The 5,838-nt window shown below is 40.8% G+C and overlaps 1 pseudogene; it reads right to left on the bottom strand.

Annotated features, from left to right (window-relative positions):
- Positions 1–528: 528 nt before the first annotated feature.
- Positions 529–1,472, bottom strand: LOC132243795 (olfactory receptor 13A1-like; annotated as a pseudogene).
- Between the last annotated feature and the right edge of the window lie 4,366 nt (positions 1,473–5,838).

Raw genomic sequence — 5,838 nt, 5'->3', positions numbered from 1 at the left:
TAATGTTATTGGGGGCCCAATACACAAGTGGTGTAAACTGCTGCACTACACTACACTTCTATCTTTTTGCTCTGAACCTAGAGACAGATACTATTCCACATGTTAGGTATCTAACAGTAGTTCTATTCAACCCTTTTTCAAATCCGGGGAACCCATTTCTATTTCCTTAATATACCATTCTGTCATTCTTAATAATGAGTCACAGAAAAAAAACCCAAAACAAAACAATACAAAACAAAACAAAAGCAGCAAGAGGAAGGATGACACATTCACCTTTTGAATCGTCTTTTCTCAGAAACCCAAGCAAGTTAAAATAAAATCACACTAAGAAGCACAAAGACCACTAATATGCTTACCAGGAGAAACAGAAACTGTGCACTAGGAGTTAACAAAGAAGAAAAAAAAAATAATATAAAAATGTGTGTTAACCAGTGTGTATTAAAAAAGCCAAGGATAACCAAATATTTCACATCAGTTGTGCACCCAGAAAAGATGTCATCAGATTACAAGAAATGAGGTTCACTATTGTCAAGATGAATTTCTCTTGCAGACAGTAAGGACTTTCCTGAAAGCAACTTTAACCTCCTTGTTGCACAGGAAGTAGATCAGGGGATGCGTGCACAGGAGTCACAAGTGTGTAGAGAATAGCCACCATCTTGTCATTCTCCAGGGAGTAGCTGGAAGGTGGCTGGATGTAAGTGTAGATGATAGTGGAGTAGTAGAGACCAACCACAACAAGATGTGAGGAACATGTGGAGAAGGCTCTTTGCTTCGCTTCTGAGCTCTGATTTTTTAGGATGCTTCTGATGATGAAGCCATAGGACATGGTGATTAGAAAGAAATTCAGCATGGCTAGGAAAATATTGGCCATGAAGGCCATGACTTGGTTGAGGTAAGTTGAGCTGCAGGACAATGCCAGGAGGGACTGGATCTCACAGAAGAAGTGCTGGATGAGGTTGGGCCCACAAAAATCTAGAGGCAGCATGAGCAATGTGTGCATAAAGGAATTTATGGCTCCAAGTGCCCAGGTACAGACTGCTAATATAATACACACTCTCTTTGTCATGATGGTTACATAGTGTAAGGGATAACAGATGGCCATGTACCAGTCAAAGGCCATGGTACTGAGGAGCACAAGCTCTGTTGCTGCTGAGACAGTAAAGGAAAAAAAGCTGAGCCAAGCAGTCATTAAAAGAGATGGATTTCTTCCCAAGTAGCAGGTACTGCATCATTTTGGGCAGAACAGAGGAGGTGCAGAAAATGTCCGGTACAGCCAGGTTAGCAATGAAGAAGAACATGGGTTTGTGCAAAGGTGGGTGAAAGACAATAGCCAGGATGATCAGGGAATTGCCTTGGATGGCAGCCATGAAGAGGCACAGGATGACTCTGAAGAACAGATCATGGAGATGGGGAAAACCAAAGAGCCCCTCCATGATGAACTCAGACACCCTGGTGTTGTTACTGGGTTCCATTCACTAGGGCACTCCTTCTATAAGAAGGAAAGGGAATATGTAATCAACTGCAGCTAACTATCTAGAAATATAACTAGGTAGACTATCCACACACATACAGAAAGACTGACAGACATGGTAAAACTTTATTATAAACATTTTAGAAGGGTGGGGATTCCACAGCTTCTCCAGGTAGTCTGTCCCAATTCTTAACCACCCTCATAGCCAGAAAGATCCTCATAGTCTCCAAACTAAATTTCCACTGCCACTGCCTGAGGTCATTGCTCCTAGTCCTGTCACCTATGGCCATGGAGAATTGGCCATCTCCATCCTTTTAGTAATGCTGAAAGGGCTGGTCTGGATAAGAAAGAACTGAGGGAGGATTCGATAACAGTCTTCAAATGCATGAATGGTTGTTATAGTGTGGCTGCTCAGGACAAAGCAATACTTAGTATGAGCTATATAAATGAATAATAAGCTTTCCTAAACTGAGGGCGTACTTCATCAGATGTTGTGAAAAGTCTACAGGAAGTAGAACAACTCATGAAGTAAGCCATCTGTTTACAAAAGTGATGCTAGACATTTCTGATTTAATTTATAAGGTGCAAATCTACCCTGCCTTCCACCTGACTTCATGTGTCTGCTCAAGAAAAATTAAGCCATATCATTTGAATAAACATGCTTCCACCTTTTCACACATACCTTTTGCAGGATTACAGATATTATTATCTCTCCTCTCATTGTCTTTAGAGCTCTCTCTTCTTAATCCCAGTTTACTGTTTCTGTTGAACTTGCTCTCCCTCTGTTGTTGTGTCCAATGGGGGTAGAGATGCAATGTAACGCAAAAAAAAAAAAAAAAAAGATGAAAACAACAAAAGCCTCAGGGCTAGTATTTCTAAATTTTCAGGAGATTTTCCTAGAGCAAGTCCATTTTACCATTGGCAGTACCGTAGGAAGTAGGGGATGAGTGGGGTGACCGCCTTGGGGGCTGAAGTGAAGGGGCACCAACAGATGCTGCCCAGCCATGGTGGGGTGTGGGACAGGGTCATGAATGGCTCAGTTTGGGGGTGCGTGTGCCTCCCAGATCAATGTATGGGGTGAGGACAGGCTGCTGCTGCAGGCTTTGTCCCAGGTGCCAAACTTCATTGCTATGGCACTGACTACTGGTACCATTTGCATCCATTTCGATATTAGATTGAAGACTTTTTTAGTTACTGATCATATCTCCAGAATCTTTTGGCATACATACCAAAACATTTACATATTACAGCATTGTGCCTCCTTTGACTCTGGGTTCTCACCACAATGCTATTCATAGGAACTCTGATGATGGCTATGAATTCAGGCCGGATTTTTCTCATATCTAAGATTAGACGACAGGTTAAGTTTCATGAACTCAGTTACAGAAATGTGTATTTTTAGGAAACTACCAAGTACATATATACAGAAATAAATAAAATATATAGGAGTGGAATTATCTAAAATGTCAAAACAGTATATATGATTTTAAATTTATGGTGGGAATTAGATGTTCAGTGCATGTTTACATTTTTAAAGCTCCCACCCTAAAAGTATGTCATAAAGCTTCATTTATTTCTTCAAAAATCAATATTTAAATTCATAGTTAATTATAAGGAAATGTTCCCCAAAGCAGAAGCCATTCAGTCTCTTGAGACACAAAAGTACTGCCCATCCATGATCGGGGCCTCTTTCACTTAGGGATAGAATTAATGTACAGCTACAATTCCTGTAATGATTACATATTAAACACAAAAATAAGGTACACTTACCATTCCCTTAGTTATCAGCACCCCGATTAGAAATGTGGGAAAAGAGATTAATAGCCTGAACTATTATTTCTACACCCCCCCCCCCCCGCCAAACACAAGAAGAGACCTTTATTCCATTGTTAGTCTAGTTACCCACAACAGTATAACAGATTCTTTGCTTTCTCTCTATGTGTTCATCCTTATGTAAAGTCATAAGGTGGTTTGATCTTAGGGGGACAAAAGCAGTGAAAAAACATGTGTTTAATAAGAAGCAACAGAGAAAATGCAGAAAGGAGAGATAGAATTAATAAAAAAAAATCGTTACCTCTCTCTGAATCCACACAGATTACTTCTCTAAAATAAACCAGATGATAATTGAAGTACTAACTTGAATCTTTAAATTGGAAAGCATCTTCACAAATTTAACTTCCATAAAAAGTGCTTCAATCCCTTGTGGATTTGTTGAAGATTTCACTCTCAAACAACTCCCCAAAGAAGACAAGTGGAAGTCACAAGGCTAAAAAGAACTCCATTAATTTGGCAAAATACCTCTAGAAATGTGTCATGAGAGTGAGAGGATGTATTATTGGCGTGACCTTTGACCCTTTGAGATGAATGTTAGTTCCGAGTTATGTATGTTAGACCTCAGTATTTGTAGAAATCATGGGGCAGGTCCTCAAAGACTTTTTTGAAGCACACTGAGGAGAAGAAGGTGGTGAGAAACAGCCAGCCAAGAGCATTCACCAAGAGCAAGTCATAACTGACAAACCTGATTTCCTTCTGCGATAAAGTGACAGGCTCTGTGGCAGAGGAGAGAACATTAGATGTTATATACCTTCACTTTAGCAAAACTTTTGACACTGTCTCCTACACATTCTCATTAATAAAGTAAAGAACTACAAATGTCTACAAAATTGATTGGATCGTCATGTTCAATGAATACCCATCAATGGCACAATGGCTTGATGAAGGAGTTATCGAGAGTTCCTCAGGGCTTTGTCTGGAGTCAGGAATTGTTTAACATCTTATTAAAGATTGGGACAATGGGACTGGAGGGACGCTTAGCAAATCTGTCAATGATACCAAGTTGGGTGGAGTTGCAGACACTGAAAGGCAGGATTACTACATAGAATGGCTTGGATAGACTGGAGAAATGATCTGCAAATATCAGATGAAATTCAACAAGGACAAGTAAAAACTCCTGCCATTGGGTTTCAATAACTGCATGCACAGACACAGACTGGGGAGTGACTCTCTAAGCTGCAGTGTTTAAGGGAAAGGCAGTGATTACAGTGAAGCAAAAGCTAAATATGAACAAAGAGTGAGCTCTTGGTGAAAAACAGGCAACAGCAAGCTTGGCTGTACTAACATGAGTGTGACTTACGAATCAAGGGAAGAGATTCTTCTGCTCTACTCAGCACTGATGAAGCCCTACCTGGAGTACTGTGTCCAGTTTGGGGCCCCGCCATTTAAGAAGGATGTGGACAGTTTGGAAAATCCAGTGCATAACAAAATAAATTATAAGAATCCTGGAAAGCAGGATTTATAAGGAAAAGCTGAAAGAACTTGTGTGCTTCAGTCTGGAGAAGAGAAGACTGAGAAGGGATTGGATAAGAGTCTTCAAATACGTGAAGGCCAATTATAGGGAGGGTGGATCTTTTTGGTGATAGGGGACAGGACTAGAAGCAATGGCCTCAAACAACAACAGGGGAAATTTAGGTTGGAGATTAGAAGGAACTTGGTGACGGAGGATGGTCAATCATCAGAACAGAGTACCTGTAGAATTCATGGAAGTTCCCTCTCTGGAAATTCTTACGAGTAGGTTAGGCAGACTCTTGTCTCAGATGGTATAGTTGGGGACGATTCTGTTTTAAGCAGAGAGCTAGATGAGGTGCCCCCATGAGGTCTCTTCCAGCTTTATTTTCCTATGATCCTATGAGAGCATTTTCAATGGGGCCAATATTTCAATGGCCAGTAAAGAAGTAAGGCAGTGCTTCTGGGCCTCAGAAAGTTACCCTTCATTTTATTAGTGGAAACACTGCAAAACAAGTCAGTTTTGATCATCTTGTGCCCATAACAACCCGGTAATCATAGAACATGCTGGAGAGAAGATGAATGTCAGTGGACCATCACAGCTACAACATCACTTATACTACTGTAAAGAACAACAATTTCTAAAGTCAGTTTCTCGTCAACTTGACAAGACAAGGAGCCCAAAAGAGACTATTATCTGATATGCTGAGTTCATCCATCTATTAACACTCCTGAATAGATGGATGGACTCCTAAAAGGCTTCCCAACCCTTTTGTGAGTTATGTTTGTTTTATAACAGCAGTGGGAACTGGAGGGCCTCCTTTCTCCTCTTGATAAGACCCCAGGCCACTGTCAGTGGTCTCAGGGTTCACTTTGGCATCCAAAAAGTGATCAGGGCTCTATCATCTCATCCCTAGCCAGAATATGGAACAGCTTCTAAAAGCTGCAACTTACCCTCTGAGATCCCGAGACACAATTGGTGTTCTTATAACATGGGTATCTCTATCCCACACATTCAGTACATTGCCCTGAGCTCAGCATTCCTGTCAAGCACTGTTGTGTGTGAACAGTGGCTTATCCTCAGT

The sequence above is a fragment of the Alligator mississippiensis genome, chromosome 11 (assembly GCF_030867095.1).
Source record: "Alligator mississippiensis isolate rAllMis1 chromosome 11, rAllMis1, whole genome shotgun sequence".
Classification (NCBI taxonomy): Eukaryota; Metazoa; Chordata; order Crocodylia; family Alligatoridae; genus Alligator; species Alligator mississippiensis.
The sequence above is the reverse complement of the archived record's forward strand: the minus strand, read 5'-3'. Positions and strand labels throughout refer to the sequence as shown.